This window comes from Elaeis guineensis, chromosome 12 (genome assembly GCF_000442705.2).
Source record: "Elaeis guineensis isolate ETL-2024a chromosome 12, EG11, whole genome shotgun sequence".
In the NCBI taxonomy this organism is placed as follows: domain Eukaryota; kingdom Viridiplantae; phylum Streptophyta; class Magnoliopsida; order Arecales; family Arecaceae; genus Elaeis; species Elaeis guineensis.
This window is the reverse complement of record NC_026004.2, coordinates 73799297-73815990: the sequence shown is the minus strand read 5'-3', so window position 1 is coordinate 73815990 and position 16694 is coordinate 73799297. Positions and strand designations below refer to the sequence as shown.

The 16694-nt window shown below is 39.0% G+C and overlaps 1 non-coding gene across 1 annotated transcript; it reads right to left on the bottom strand.

Moving 5' to 3' along the window:
- Positions 1 to 383: 383 nt before the first annotated feature.
- On the bottom strand, positions 384 to 489 carry LOC140853044 (small nucleolar RNA R71). Its single transcript, XR_012136122.1, has one exon. It is a non-coding gene; the product is annotated as a small nucleolar RNA R71 (small nucleolar RNA).
- Between the last annotated feature and the right edge of the window lie 16205 nt (positions 490 to 16694).

The following is a 16694-nucleotide window of genomic DNA, read 5'->3' as shown; positions in this document are numbered from 1 at the left end:
ACCGAAATCAGGAGAATGATCCACCCAAGCAATTGAAGGAGTACTTTACTCCTTCCACATATACCTACTCTCCTTGTATTCAAGGACCCCCTGTGGAGGCCACTCAATATGAAATTAAGTCCAGTATAATCCAAATGTTACCTTCATTTTATGGACTTAGTAATGAAGACCCTTATAAACATCTTGAAGAATTTCTTGAGATATGCTCAACTGTCAAAATTCACAACTTCTCCGATGATGCTCTTAGGTTGAAATTATTCCCTTTCTCACTTAAGGACAAAGCCAAATACTGGCTACATACTTTGGATTCCATGACTATATCAACCTGGGACCAGCTGCAAGGAGAGTTTCTCAAGAAATATTTTCCCATAGGAAAAACTAATCAAATAAGGAAAGCCATAACTAGTTTTTCCCAATTAGATGGAGAAATGTTTCATGAAACATGGGAGAGATTAAAAGACCTTATTAGAAAATGTCCCCACCATGCTGTACCCAAGTGGCAGTTAATCCAATGTTTTTATGATGGGCTCTCTGAAAGACATCGACAAATGGTCGATGCATCATGCGGTGGGATATTTATGCTGAAAAGTGAGGATGAGGCATGGCAATTGTTTGAAATTTTAAGTGAAAATTCATTACATCATATGTCTGCCTCTATTAGAGATAAACCCATGTTAAACTCAAAAAGAGGTGGAATATATGAAGTAGGAAATGCCATAGATATCCATCAAAAGGTAGATGAACTGTCCCAAAAATTAGATCGTCTTCTAAACACTGGACAATCCCCGATTCCACCTAATCCAATCCAAGAAGTTTGTGCATTGTGTGCAAGTTCGAACCATTTTGTTAGTGAATGCCCAGCCGCACCCCAATTTCCTGAGTTTGTGCACGAGCAGGTTCAGCAAGTCCAACAAGCTCGCAGACCAGGAAACGATCCATATTCGAACACTTATAACCCCGGCTGGAGAAACCATCCAAATTTTTCTTGGAGACCACAACCAGTGGTTGGTCCTGCCACACCTCGACCTCAATATCAAGACTCAACATATAGGCATGGACCATACCATCAATTTCAAAATATTCCTCAACCGTCTACTACTGGTCACAGCTCAGCTTTTGAGGAAAAAGTCCTGAAAGCACTAGAAAGATTAGAAGTCAATACTCAGACCCTTAACTCCCACACACAATCCATTGCTAAGCTAGAGACCCAAATAGGTCAACTAGCAACTGCATTCAGTAGGAGGGAAGGAGGAAAATTACCTAGCCAACCAGAGAGCAACCCAAGAGGGCAATTTGTGATTGAGAGTTCTAATATCTCATAAGCTTTTTCTGAACATGCCAAATCAATTATGACTCTGAGAAGTGGGAAGGTCATTGAACACACTAGTAAAACCAATGAGACCGACCCTAAATCTCTAACCGAATCCAAATCACCCAAGGAGGACCTGAAAATAGAGAAGGAACCAACTACACCGGAATCATCTTACTTGCCTAAAGCCCCATTTTCGGATGCCCTGAAAGCCCCTATTCCTGCAGATAAGAAGGGAGGAAAACTCGATGAGATGTTGGAATTGTTTAAGCAAGTCCAAATTAATCTTTTCCTTCTAGACGCAATCAAACAGGTCCCTGCTTATGCCAAATTTTTGAAAGATTTGTGCACCCAAAAACGTAAATCTAGATCACAAATCTCAAAGAAAGTACGTCTCACTGAATAGGCTAGTTCTATCGTCCAGCATGCCACTCCTCCAAAGCTTAAGGACCCAGGAGCCCCCATCATTTCCTGTGTTATAGGAGATTATCACATTGAAAAAGCTCTTCTAGATTTAGGGGCAAGTGTGAATCTTTTACCTAGTTCGGTGTATGAACTTTTTGGATTTGGAGAACTGAAACCCACATCAGTCACACTGCAGTTAGCCGACAGATCAATTAAGGAACCACGTGGAATGCTTGAGGATGTCTTGGTCAAGGTAGATGAGTTTTACTTTCCAGTTGATTTTCTGGTTCTCGATATGGAATTAAGTGGCAACCCCAGACAAATTCCCATTATCTTAGGACGATCTTTCCTAGCTACGGCAAATGCATGCATTAATTGTAGGACAGGAGTCATGGACGTATCGTTTGGAAATAAGAAACTAAGACTGAATGTGTTTGGTGCTTCCCAAGGACCATCAATGGATAGTTGCTTCGAAGTAGATACACTAGAAGATATTATAGAAGATGCAACACCCATAATTCTAGCACCAGACCCCTTAGATACTTGCTTGGCTCACTTTGGAGTGTGTGACTTTGAGGAATATAGGAAAGAAGTTAACATCTTATTAGATACACCACATGATAAAACCACTCCTCCATGGACAATCAAGTATGAGCCATTGCCCACATTAGCCAGTACACCAATAGTCCCATCTTTAGAATCACCACCTACGTTAGAATTGAAACCTCTTCCTGCTACGCTTAAGTATGTATTTCTAGGACTCAATGACATCCTCCCGGCAATCATTGCATCAGACTTGACCCCTAATCAGGAAGCACAATTGGTCGATATTCTGAAGGAACATAAAGAGGCTATCGGTTGGTCCATTGCCGATTTAAAAGGAATTGACCCCTCCATTTGCATGCACCATATTCATTTTGAGGAAAATGCCAAACCCCATCGAGATATGCAGAGGAGATTGAACCCAAACATGCGTGAAGTAGTAAAGAAAGAGGTGGTAAAGTGGTTAGATACTGGAATCATCTACCCCATATCCGATAGTAAATGGGTCAGTCCCACTCAAGTAGTACCTAAGAAATCTGGTATTACTGTGGTGGAGAACGAAGAAGGTGAACTACTTCCAACTCGCATATCATCTGGATGGCGAGTATGCATAGATTATAGAAAACTGAATGCCATTACTAGGAAGGATCATTTTCCATTGCCCTTCATCGATCAAATCCTAGAACGGTTAGCAGGACAAAGTTTCTACTGTTTTCTTGATGGTTATTCAGGGTACAATCAAGTACCTGTATTTTCGGATGATCAAGAAAAGACTACCTTCACCTGTCCCTATGGCACCTTCGCTTTTCGGCGTATGCCATTCGGACTTTGCAATGCACCTGCTACATTTCAACGGTGCATACTGGCCATTTTTTCGGATATGGTGGACAAATGTCTTGAAGTTTTTATGGATGATTTTTTTGTGTTTGGAACCACCTTTGAGGATTGTCTCCATAATCTTTCCAAAGTACTTAAACGGTGTATGGAGACAAATCTTGTCCTAAGTTGGGAAAAGAGCCATTTCATGGTACGAAAAGGAATTATATTAGGACATATTATTTCTGAAAAAAGGATCGAGGTAGATAAAGCCAAAGTTGAGGTTATTTTAAAACTACCACCTCCTACTTCGATCTGACAAATACGATCTTTCTTAGGTCATGCCGGATTTTATAGACGCTTCATCAAAGACTTTAGCAAGATTTCAAGACCCTTGTGCAATCGTTGGCCAAGGATACACCATTTATCTTTGATGAAGACTGTTTGAAAGCGTTCAACACATTACGAACAGCCCTGACAACAGCACCCATAATAAAACCCCCTGACTGGTCCATTCCATTAGAGATTATGTGTGATGCCTCTGACTTTGCAATAGGTGCCGTCTTAGGCCAAAAAATCAATAAGGAGCCACATGTGATCTATTATGCTAGCAAGACTCTTTCCAATGCCCAATTAAACTACACCACAATAGAAAAAGAGCTACTAGCAGTAGTGTTTGCCCTTGAAAAATTTTGCTCATATCTGTTAGGGTCTAAGGTTCTAGTTTACTCTGATCATGCGGCTCTAAAATATCTCCTCTCAAAGAAAGATACTAAACTGCGTTTGATCAGATGGATCCTTCTTTTACAAGAATTTGATCTGGAAATCCGAGATAAGAAGGGTTCTGAGAATGTGGTAACTGATCACATCTCCAGGATCTTAGTTGAACACACGATAAGCATAGATGAGGTCAAAGAAAAATTTCCTGACGAACAACTCTTTGCAATCTCTTCTAGCCGTCCTCCACGGTTTGCCCATATTGTCAATTACTTATCAACAGGACAAGTACCTTCTCACTGGACAAAACAAGAAAAGGATCGATTTTTCTCGCAAATTAAACATTATTTCTGGGAAGACCCTGAACTATTCAAATACTGTCCTGACCAAGTTATTCACCGTTGTGTCCCCGAAAGTGAATTCCAAAGCATTCTCACTTTTTGCCATTCTTCGGCATGTGGGGGACATTTTAGTGGAAGAAAAACTGCAGCAAAAGTACTACAGAGTGGGTTTTATTGGCCAACGCTTTTCAAGGATGCACATGAATTTGGCCGAAGTTGTCTGCGATGTCAGCAAACAGAAAATTTATCCAAGAAGGATATGATGCCGCTGACCCCCATTTTAGTAGTAAAAATTTTCGATGTTTGGGGGATTGATTTTATGGGACCTTTTCCAGCCTCATTTGGATTTGAATATATTCTAGTGGCAGTTGATTACGTATCAAAATGGGTGGAGGCAATAGCTACACGAACTAATGATAATAAAATTGTAATTAGTTTTATCCAACGAAATATCATTAGTCGATTTGGCTTCCCAAAGGTGATCATTAGTGATGGGGGGACTCATTTTACGAATAAATATTTTGAAGTACTTATGAAAAAATATAATATTTCACACAAAGTGGCCACACCATATCACCCCCAAACTAATGGTCAGGTAGAGGTGTCAAATAGGGAGATTAAACATATCCTAGAAAAGACGGTTAGGCCCGATAGAAAGGATTGGTCTCTTCGCTTAGACGATGCATTATGGGCTTACCGTACTGCTTTTAAAACACCCATAAGAATGTCTCCCTATCGACTTGTATTCGAAAAAGCTTGTCATTTGCCGGTGGAATTGGAACATCGTGCATTTTGGGCCATACGACAATTTAACTTTGATATGAAAAATGCAGGTTCTAATAGGAGACTCCAATTAAATGAACTTGAAGAGCTACGCAATGAAGCATATGAGAGTGTCAAAATTTATAAGGCTCGAACTAAAGCATATCATGATAAATTTATTACACGAAAAATGTTCGAGCCTAATCAAAAAGTTTGGCTCTTCAATTCTAGGTTGCGTCTGTTTCCTGGAAAACTTCGCTCACGTTGGGACGGACCTTTCATTGTAACTCAAGTATTTCCTCATGGAGCTATAGAACTCAAAAATCCTAAACAGGAGAACACTTTTAAAGTGAACGGTCAGCGATTGAAACCTTACATAGATGGAATTAGTGATGGAGAATTAATTGAATCTGTTGATTTAGTAGATCCAAAACTGCCATAATACTAAATTCAGTCTGGCTGAAGACGTAAAACTTAGCGCTTGTTAGGAGGCAACCCAACGATTTTATTTTTTTTTTTTTTTACTTTATCGCAGCTGCAGGAATTTAGAACAAGAGCCTATTAATCAATGAAGCTATCTTCAACTTTCGAAGCAAAATTATCTCAGGTGCACTCTCTCCTTTTATTTTCTTTGCTTTTCTACTCCATTGAGGACAATGTAGATTAAGTTGGGGGGGAAAATTAATCAAATCCTCGAGTATGGTCAGAAATAATTAGTTTTGTGTATTCAAATTTTATTTTGATTAAGAGTCAATTAGGCATCCTAATAAATGAATGATTAACGGTCAAGATAATTTTAGAGATACTGAGGAATAAATTATTAAGAAAACCCAATGAATGGTAGGGTTTGAACTAGACCAAATTTTAGGAGTGATTCTACAACCCTCTTCTTACTGATTTCAATAAAGAATCTGCTTCATGAAAAATTAGGTGGAAAGATCGAGGTATGCAAAAAAAAATTAAAAAATTAAAAAATTAAAAAATTAAAAAATTAAAAAAAAAAGAGAGAGAGAAAAACAATATTGGTCTCCTACTGAGTAACCGGGCCCTTTCGCCTAAGTAAGCGTTGTGGTTCGCGTAAAAAGGTAGGCAATGTTATATGTATATATATATATAAAAAAAAAAAGGAGACTAAATTGCAAAAAGATGATAAACCTCTTTCCCATTAAGTTAGAGGATTTAAAGAGTAAAGTGGGGAGTTGGTGAAAGAAAAGCTCTGAAATTTCTTTAGTTAATACTCAACCACTAATTGGGTCAAATTGATAATCCAATGAAATATCTCTTTAATGGTCTGACCAAGTATCATCTACCTTTTGGGATGCCTAACCTAATTATTGATTCAAAACCGAGTCAGTACACAATGCTGATATATCTATTTTACTCGAGGACGAGCAAAATTCAAGTTGGGGGGTGTGATAAATACATAATTTAAGTCATTTAAAGCAGAAAATTATATTTAATTTATTTTATTTATTAAAATTTTGATGCTTCTTTTTATGTTTTACAGAAAAGATGATCGTCAATACAAAGAGTCCGATTCATAGATCAAAAAGACTCAAGTTTGAAGAAATTTGGACTTAAAATAAAATTAAAATAAAAGAAAGACGCATCCGGTATTATAGAAAACGAAGATACTATGCAAGGAATCCAAAAAGATACAGATGTCATTGTAAAGAAACAAAAGTTTCTTTTTGGTATGTGAAAAAGTGGATCACGTTGATTTTTTTTTCTGGGTGGTTTCACGTGAAGTTTTGGGCGCGGTTTCATATGGATTCAAGAGCCTAGGCGCGCGTGAATTCAAACGAAGAAGCATGCGCGCGTGAACGCGCGTGAACACGCGGGAAGCTGATGCGGTTTGGACGCGGGGCGCGGACGCGGGGACGGGCGCTGACGCGGGTGTGGGCGCACTGCAGACAAGTTCAAAATAAGGAAAAAAATAATATTTAGAAATATTTTGAAAGATTTGTATTTTTTTAGTCCCACATCGAAAAATCATGTAAAACTCCTCCCTCCTAACACCTATAAAAAGACTTTTGTACTCTCATTGGAGTAGGAACCCAGAAATTCTTCTAGAGCCTTGCATAGAGGAATAGAAAGGGACTACTTCATGAGCAGCTAGGCTAGCAGTCTCGGGAGTGGAGAAGAAATTTTGTAACGACACAGAGATGGTTTATTGTTCTAAACTTTTCTGTATTTCTTTATATGCAATAAAGATTATGCTTTTTATTTAAATTGTCATGAGTTCTTTATTTGCTCCCTATCATATGCTTTTATTTATGCTTTCTTGTTAGATTAATATTAGGAACAACTTTTACTTTCTGGAGATGCGTCGTGATCTACGGATACGGGGCGTGCCGAGGAAAGAAGAGTTGTGTACTTAGTCTTTTCGAAGACGCGCCGTGATCTACGGGTACGGAGCGTGCCGAAGAAAGATAGGTATTTTTTCTAAGATTAATCACATCTATTTAGTTAAAAAAGAGATACAACTCTGCTAGTGCAAATTAATTCAAAACTCCCGAGCTCTTTTTTTTTAATTACCTCAATTTTATGATAATTTATTTTCTAAATCAAAAACAACGCTTCTTTCTTTTACCTTGCAATTTCAACTTAGCCCAAGGTCCCTGAGGATACGATCTCGACTCATCCTACCTATGTAGTGAGTAGAGTTATTTTTGGTGCTATCAACGACTACGCATCAGGCGGCTCCGTTGAACACTCCTTTAAGAACAAGGGTGCTGCGAAGACACAGGCCCCTTCCTCTAGCGCCAATCCTGTTGGTGCAAAAATCTGCTTGCATCGGAGAAGCTGGAGTCGGGAAAGTCGCGGTCGCCACCGGGACCTGCAAAAGAAGTCTAAACCGGAGGTGGGGTTGCTCCGGCAAGACCCTCCGACGCTCAAGTCAGTTCTCTGCCTCAACAAGAATGGAGTGCTCGAATGGAGAATTTTGCAGAGTTTTGAGATAAGAAATGAGCTTAAAAAATAACGTATCTGGGTCCCCCTTTTTATAGGCGGAGGAGGTAATGGATTGATGGCGACATTTGTAACTGCCTGGTAGTGGGCCGCCCTTAGTCAGGAGGAATCTACTATGAAGAGTAGTGGAATAGACCCGTGGCCATTACTGGGGCGTGCCACGTGGAATCTGCCGCAGGAAGTGGGGCGCGGATGCTGTCGCATCTTGCCAGTGGATGGGAGAATCGTGCGATATCTATTGCAGGAGGTGGAGCAGGATCGCGGCCGTTTATCGTGGCCTGTCAGGCAGTAATGGAGCCGCGTGGGCGCGGAATCCGTCGTAGGGAGTGGAGCAGTGTTGCGACCGTTACTGCGGCCTGTCAGGGAGTGATGGAGCTGCGCGGAGTCCACCGCAGGAAGTGGAGCAGGATCGTGGCCGTGATTGTGGCCTGGGAGTGCAGATCTACTGGCTGAAGCTCGGCAGCGGTTGGAGTTCGGCCCCCGTAAGGATCCGGGTGGAGTCCTCCTTGCGATTGGGGTCGTGGGTGGAGCCCGGCTCCCGTGGGGGTCCGGACGGAGTCTGGACACAGTCTGTCTGTAGCCGTCGAAGTTGAGGATGAAGTTCGGCTCTCGTAGGAGCCCGGACGAAGTCCCCCTGCAATTAGAGTCAAAGGAGAGGTCCGGCTCCCGTAGGAGTCCGGACGGGGCTTACCAGCGTTTGATGTTGAGGACGGAGCCCGACTCCCGTAGGAGCCCGGGTGGAGTCCACTTGAGGTTGTAGTTGTTGGCAGAGTCCGGCTCCCGTAGGAGTCCGGACGAAGTCTATCTGCAGCCGTTGGAGTCGAGGACGAAGCCCGGCTCCCGTAGGAGTCCGGGCGGAGTCCGCTTGCAGTTGACGTTGTTGGCGGAGTCCGGCTCCCGTAGGAGTCCGGACGGAGGCTACTTACAGCTGTTGGAGTTGAGGACGAAGCCTGGCTCCCGTAGGAGTCCGGGCGGAGTCTTCCTGCAATTAAAGTCAAAGATGAAGTCCGGCTCCCGTAGGAGTTCGGACGAGGCTTACCAGCATTTGATGTTGAGGACGGAGCCCGGCTCCTGTAGGAGCCCGGGTGGAGTCCACTTGAGGTTGTAGTTGTTGGCGGAGTCCGGCTCCCGTAGGAGTCCGGACGAAGTCTGTCTGCAGTCATTGGAGTCGAGGATGAAGTCCGGCTCCCGTAGGAGTCCGGGCGGAGTCCGCTTGCAGTTGACATTGTCGGCGGAGTCCGGCTCCCATAGGAGTCCGGACGGAGGCTACTTGCAGCTGTTGGAGTTGAGGACGAAGCCTGGCTCCTGTAGGAGTCCGGGCGGAGTCTTCCTGCAATTAAAGTCAAAGATGAAGTCCGGCTCCCGTAGGAGTCCGGACGAGGCTTACCAGCGGTTGATTTTGAGGACGGAGCCCGGCTCCCGTAGGAGTCCGGACGAAGGCTGCTTGCAGCTGTTAGAGTTGAGGACGAAGCCTGGCTCCCGTAGGAGTCCGGGCGGAGTCCGCTTGCAGTTGACGTTGTCGGCGGAGTCCGGCTCCCGTAGGATTCCGGACGAAGGCTACTTGCAGCTGTTGGAGTTGAGGACGAAGCCTGGCTCCCGTAGGAGTCCGGGCGGAGTCTTCCTGCAATTAAAGTCAATGATGAAGTCCGGCTCCCGTAGGAGTCCGGACGAGGCTTACCAGCGGTTGAAATTGAGGACGGAGCCTGGCTCCCATAGGAGTCCGGGCGGAGCTCGCTTGCGGTTGGCGTTGTCGGCAGAGTCCGGCTCCCGTAGAAGTCCGGACGAAGGCTACTTGCAGCTGTTGGAGTTGAGGACGAAGCCTGGCTTCTGTAGGAGTCCGGGCGGAGTCTTCCTGCAATTAAAGTCAAAGACGAAGTCCGGCTCCCGTAGGAGTCCGGACGAGGCTTACCAGCGGTTGATTTTGAGGATGGAGCCCGGCTCCCATAGGAGTCCGGACGAAGGCTGCTTGCAGCTGGCGTTGTCGGTGGAGTCTGGCTCCTGTAGGAGTCCGGATGAAGGCTACTTGCAGCTGTTGGAGTTGAGGACGAAGCCTGGCTCCCGTAGGAGTCCGAGCGGAGTCTTCCTGCAATTAAAGTCAAAGACGAAGTCCGGCTCCCGTAGGAGTCCGGACGGGGCTTACCAGCGGTTGATTTTGAGGACGGAGCCCGACTCCCGTAGGAGTCCGGGCGGAGTCTGCTATGCTGTTGAAATTGTCGGTGACGGAGCCCGGCTCTCGTAGGAGTCCGGGCGGAGCTGTCATGTAGTCGATTCTGCTGAAGACTTCGACTGTGGATATTTTATACCCAACAAGATCTAAATTTAATTAATGATAGATCATATAAATTGATATAAGGTTATCCTGCTATAAGGTTTGCGCCTTACAGTAAAAAGATTGTCTTAGTTTGTACTGATCTTTGATAAAATTTGATTTTATGTATTACATGTGATGCTTATAATATGATTTAGATGTAATCTAAAATTATAATCAGATCTAATATAATTTAGATTAGATCTAAATTCATGCATATATGATATGTGATTAGATTAGATGATCCGATTAGCAAATATTTGGATTGGGTTGATCACCGACCGTCCGATCATAGGAGCAAGAAAGGTTTAAAGGCCTTCTCTTCCCATTCGATGGGGTGCTCTTATGGTGTGTAGGAGTACCATGTGATTAGATCTCATAAAGAAGAATGCAAAAGGAAAAACTTATCTTTCTGCAAAACTCTAGATTTTGAAACTTTAGGTTTGTTGTATGTGATACAAAGTTATATGAAATGTAAGACATCTAATCTATATGATTAAAATTATTTTAATCATTAGAAAATAAAATCTCAAATCATAAAAATTTTAGATATAATCTAAAAGATGTTTATGATTGACTTTATTTTAGGATTATATAAGATTTATTAAATTTGAAATATACTTGCACAATCACTGAGCTGATCTAGTTTTGAACTGAGTTGACCCAGTCTCTTTGTGTAACTGGCTCAATATTGATTGAGTCAACCCAATTTTAGAACAAAAAGTCTTTGTATAATATTTATTATAAATTATTTAAAAAATAAAAATATTAAAATTATTTTAAACCTAAAACCTAAACCTATGTTAATGCTGAAACTTAATTGAAAATTAAGTGTAGAATCGATTAGATCTAGAATTATGATTTAAGATCTAATGACATTGCATAAAATATGAAGCATGGGTTAGCTCAAATCAGATCCTTTTAATTACGTTAGACCAAAGATTAGAATCAAAAAATTAATTAACCATGTAGAAAAATTGATTAAGTCTAATAAAATATTGAATTAGATTAATCAAAATTTCTCTAACACAATATTATAGATAGTGAAATTGATTAAGTCTAATAAAATATTGAATTAGATTAATCAAAATTTTTCTAATACAATAGTTATAGATGATCAAGTCCATATCTTTGATTAGACCAAATGGACCTTGATTGTGGCTCAGTGATCGAGCCTGAATCATTAGGTTGGTCAAATCGAAACTAATTAACTAATTGGTGTCTAAGGTAAGTTTGGTATTTCGATCGATAATTTTTAATTAGAAGTGACTTACCTTACCACTTTGATAGTGTTTAAGGCAAGCTTAGCAGACTCTCCCACCAATCTCACTTACCTGACCAATTTGGTGTATTATATCTTGATTAGACCGCTAAGTGATTCGAGTTGACCCATGTTATTAAAGTTGATCAGTGTGACTGATCTAGGTATCATTTCAACCAACATGATCCTAATCTAATTCAATGACTTAGTGAAGTCAATGGAAGGATGGTGGTTTACTGGTTGATTTCTTCTCATTTCTTCTTTAAACTGATTCTTAAATCATCTAAATTATTAGATCCATAAAATGAGTTAGTTATGGGGATAATTAGATCATAGTCTCTCATTAAGGTGAATAATAATGGATCTATTATTTTTTATTGACATTGCAGGCACCATCCGTCTGATGTTCTCTCAGAATGATGCAATTATCATTTATCATATGATAACTCTGTTATACTATCTGATGATAGTTGGGTTGATCGAGCTATCCTCGGACCTGATCATTCATTAGTTAGAAATACTGAGTACGTTCATGTTAATTATTTGAAGAAATAATTAGTTGAGAACCTACCCATAGATACATATGGGTTGATCGAGCCATCCTCGGGCCTGTATGTAGTTTGTGTGGATTCTAGTACCCACTAAAAAATTAAGATAATTTCTCAAATTGGAGGTAGGGGCTACCAATTCGTATAAAATAGTGGGAGAACCTTTATACTAAAGTCCAAGTCTTTAGACTTAATCAATTCATAAACATAGAGGTCTTATATTTTTCTTTCAATTATAGTTAGATATCTGTTGCTCCATTCATTGTTTGATAGTGATTTATTTACAGGACTCAACTTTGATAGATAGTATCGAAAATTATAAATAGTTTCAAAGTATGAATAGATCCTAAATATGATTATAGATCCAGCACCTAAAGTTTTTACGTCCAACACACATGATGCGATCGAAGGTATTTATTAGAAGTGGCCAAATGATCATATCACCGTGTGATATTTTTGAGAGCAACAAAAAATTATGAATTTAGTTGTAAATTCGATGATGCTCAGTGAGAGAAAATTTTTTAAATATTAAAGGAGTTCTTTTGCACCTTTAAAGATGTATCTTCAGTGGGTAACAATTCTTCGAGAAAGGAAAAAAAAAAGTGCTAAGGAGTCATGCTTGGGCTTAAAAGTCTGAACTGACAAAAGTCTAAGGTTAACCTAGTCTGGCAAAGTTTCTTGATCCGAATAGGCTAAAGAAGAGAAATCAGCAAAAGATTACTGGACAAGGTACTTATAAGATAACACCTTATAATTTCTCTATCTGTGACACTATTATCTAGATATTAGATATCAAAAATCTATGTAAATTGTTGTAACGACTTCAGGTTAGTAGAAAGTTTGAAAACAGCAAGAGGTTTATGAATGTTGAAGATGAAAGTTATGTTTCAATCCTAATTTTAGGAATTCTCAAACAAGTTTTTAATTCTAATAATATCATTTTAGTGATTATCACTATTATCTAATGATTTTTGTGATATCATTATGAATGATATCAAAATCATGTAGTCAACTAAAAAATAAAATTTATAAATAGTCACAATCTGTTAGTGTGTTGTACACAATAAACAAACTTCTTAAAGTAGATAATGTCACAAATGTCTACCTTTAGCAATTTAGGTTTGATCATTTAACAAGAACAGAATCAACAAAAGATAATTCTCAAAGTCAATGATTGTGAATCATTGTCAATTTGTCAATTCTATCTCTTTAGTAAGATGATCGAATCACCTTTTACTAGAAAAGGTGAATAAGCCAATGATGTTCTGAATCTAATACATATTGATGTATTTGATCAATGAACATGTTTGCTATAAATTTGAATTATTTAAAATATTCAAATGATTTCATAATAAGGTAGAGAAATAAACTAAGAAGAGCATTGAAACTCTCTGATCAGACCAAGGAGGAGAATATTTTTTTGATGAGTTTTTGACATATCTAGAAGAAAATAGGATTCTCTCTTATTAGAATTGACTTTGTTAGACATAGTTCAATTCATAATAGAGTTTACAAGTCTGTCAGTCTCCTCTTAAGGTTATGCTCTTAAGACTACTTGTTATGTTCTGAACTAGATTTCGAATTAATTAGTCGCAGGGACTCCATATAAGATGTGGACTAGGCGTAAGCAGATATTCTTTTACCTTAGGGTCTGAGAGTGTTTAATTTATGTCAAGCAATTGTAGACCAATTAGCTTGGATCTCAATCCTATATGTATTATTTTATAGGATAATCCCAAAGAATCTAGGGGATATAACTTCTACCATGCTAAAGAACAAAAGTTGTTCGGTATTTTTTTTAAAAAAAGAGTACCTTGGTGAAGGAACTAATGCCTTTAATGTGAAACTTATGAAGCTCGACAGTTAGAAAAACTGACACAATCTAGTAAGCCTATAGAAGTGGATTTGATTAGATCATATCCGAAATATGTTATAGAGGCACCATTAAGGAGATCCAGTAAAGTACCATATCCGTCAGATAGATACTTCGATTTCTTGTTCTGGGATGTGATTCTGTTGAACTTGATGAGAACAACAAAGATTTGATCACCTACATGGATGCCATGCAGAGGTTCGACTCTGATTAATGGCTTGAAGTCATAGATTCTGAAATGGAGTCCATGAAGATCAATGGTGTATGGACACTCATTGATCCACTCGAAGGGATAAAACCCATAGGGTATAAGTAGATCTTTAATAGGATCAGAGAGCATAGACTAGAAGGTGGAGACCTACACTAAGAATATCATTAATATTATGGTATTGACCATAATGAGATATTTTCTTCTAAGGCAATGCTATGTATTTTGGAGTTGGAATGAATATTTTGATAAATGATCAAAGCACATGGCTTTGTTGAGAATGAAGAAGAACCTTACAAATACAAATAGATTAATAGTTCTATGAGTGTATTTCTTAATTTTTTTAATTAGAAATGACATTCTTTACATTACAAGAAATAAAGGTTTCGCTATTATCATTGTTCTCTATAAAGGACTTGGGAAAAGGCACCTCTCATCCTAGGGATTAAGATCTATAGAGATAAGATCTAAGAGATCGCTTGGGTTATCCCAATCCAACGTATATAGAGTATTTATGAGTAAAATTTATTCTATCATGTATACCATGTATGAGATCGGATATAGTATACTCACTAGGATAGTGAGTGGATGTCTGCAAGATCTGGATGAGAATCATCGGAAGGTCATCCTTAAATATTTGAGAAATACTGAGGATCAATGGTTTGGTTATGGAGAATTTGACTTAAAACTTGTAGAGTATAACTCAAGTTTTTAGTTGGATATAATAATAGCAAGAACATATTGGAATACATCCTTACCCTAAATAATGGAGCAATCTGCTGGAAAGGTTCCAAGCAGAGTAATATAGCCAAATTCAAATTGCAAGGCAGAATGCATTACAGCATTCGATATTTACAAGGAAGCTATGTGATTATACAGATTTACTGATAAGCTAGGAGTAGCACCCTCCGATGATGGTCCTGCTGTATTGTACAGCATCAAAGCCATAGCTTATGCCAAGCAATCGAAATCCCATTAGTTTACCAGGCATTTTGTATCACTATTACTCTATTAAAAAAATCTGTTAAGGTGATGTCAAACTTTAAAAGATCAACAGAAAGGAGAATGTGACCAATCCATTTACTAAAGCCTCGATATCTAAGAGTTCTGAGATGATAAATCGAAGATGGGTATATGATACTATACTGATTGGCTTTAGTCCAAGTGAGAGTTGTTGAAAAATATATTCTAAAACCAATCGTGTGACGATTATGCTAGCTATAATTATATATGAATTGATAAATAATAAAAATTATTTGATATTTTTTATCATAAGATTGTATCTTCTAACGAGCTCTTATGTTGTGATGAATTCCTTAGGATTACTTAGATCGATAAAAGAGGATTTATTGCGTAATTCTTAAACTGGTTTGCGACCAAACAATATGCTAGTACTAGGATGATAGCGATATCAAGTGTAGGTTATTGTGTACCATATGCATTGGTTATCCTCGTAACCAAATAGTATGGAGACACTGGTATGACATGTAGGTGAGATATAGGAGTACAATGTCACTGAACATAACCAACTGCGGAGCACTCTGCTGTCAAGAGTAGCTTACGAAGGGTATGAGTATAAGTGTCCCTCCGATCTGAGATCACTATGGTGATTTATAAGCAACTCACTATACTTTGATGCTGGACTAACTGAGTTTTAATTCAGTGATGAAAGATTTTTAGGTGCAGTCAAGTACTTGTCAAGTCGGTGCATGAGTCAAGATGTGATTGAACCTTCAAATTAGTAGGAGTTAATGTTGTGATGAATTTCTTAGGATTACTTAGATCGATAAAAGAAGATTTATTATGTAATCCTTAAACTGGTTTGCGACCAAACGATACGCTAGTACTAGGATGATAGCGATATCAAGTATAGGTCATTGTGTACCATATGCATTGGTTGTCCTCGTAACCAAATAGTATGGAGATACTAGTATGGCATGTAGATGAGATGTAGGAGTACATCATCACTGAACGTAACTAACTGCAAAGCACTCTACTGTCAAGAGTAGCTTGCGAAGGGTATGGGTATAAGTATCCCTCCGATCTGAGATCACTATGGTGATTTATAAGCAACTCACTATACTTTGATGCTAGATTAACTGAGTTTCTAATTCAGTGATGAAAGATTTTTGAATGCAGTCAAGTACTTATCAAGTCGGTGCATGAGTCAAGATGTGATTGACTCCTTCAAATTAGTAGGAGTTAATGTATCAATGTATTTCAATTTAGCAAAATCTGAACTCAAGTAATCCATGAGATAGATTTAAAAGGTTGAAATATTATATAGATAATTTATCTAGAATTGACAGTTAAATCCTAGATTGTCTTTGAGCATTAGAGTCAAAGGGATGAATTATACGGTAACCATATGCCAGTAGGTTCTTGAATGTTGCTTTGCCTTCATTCGACCTATTTGGACGTAGAGTCACCATTGCTAGATGGTTATATTGATTGGTTCAGAAAGTTATTTCTATGCTATCAGGTTAGGATTGAACCTATGGAGTCATACTTAAAAAAAAAAATTTAACTGATCATGTGGCTAATCAACGATTAAGAATCGTTCAAAGGCTTAATCATCAATTCGATTGATGATTAACCTTATGCAAATATTATAATAAATTAATTTATTAAAT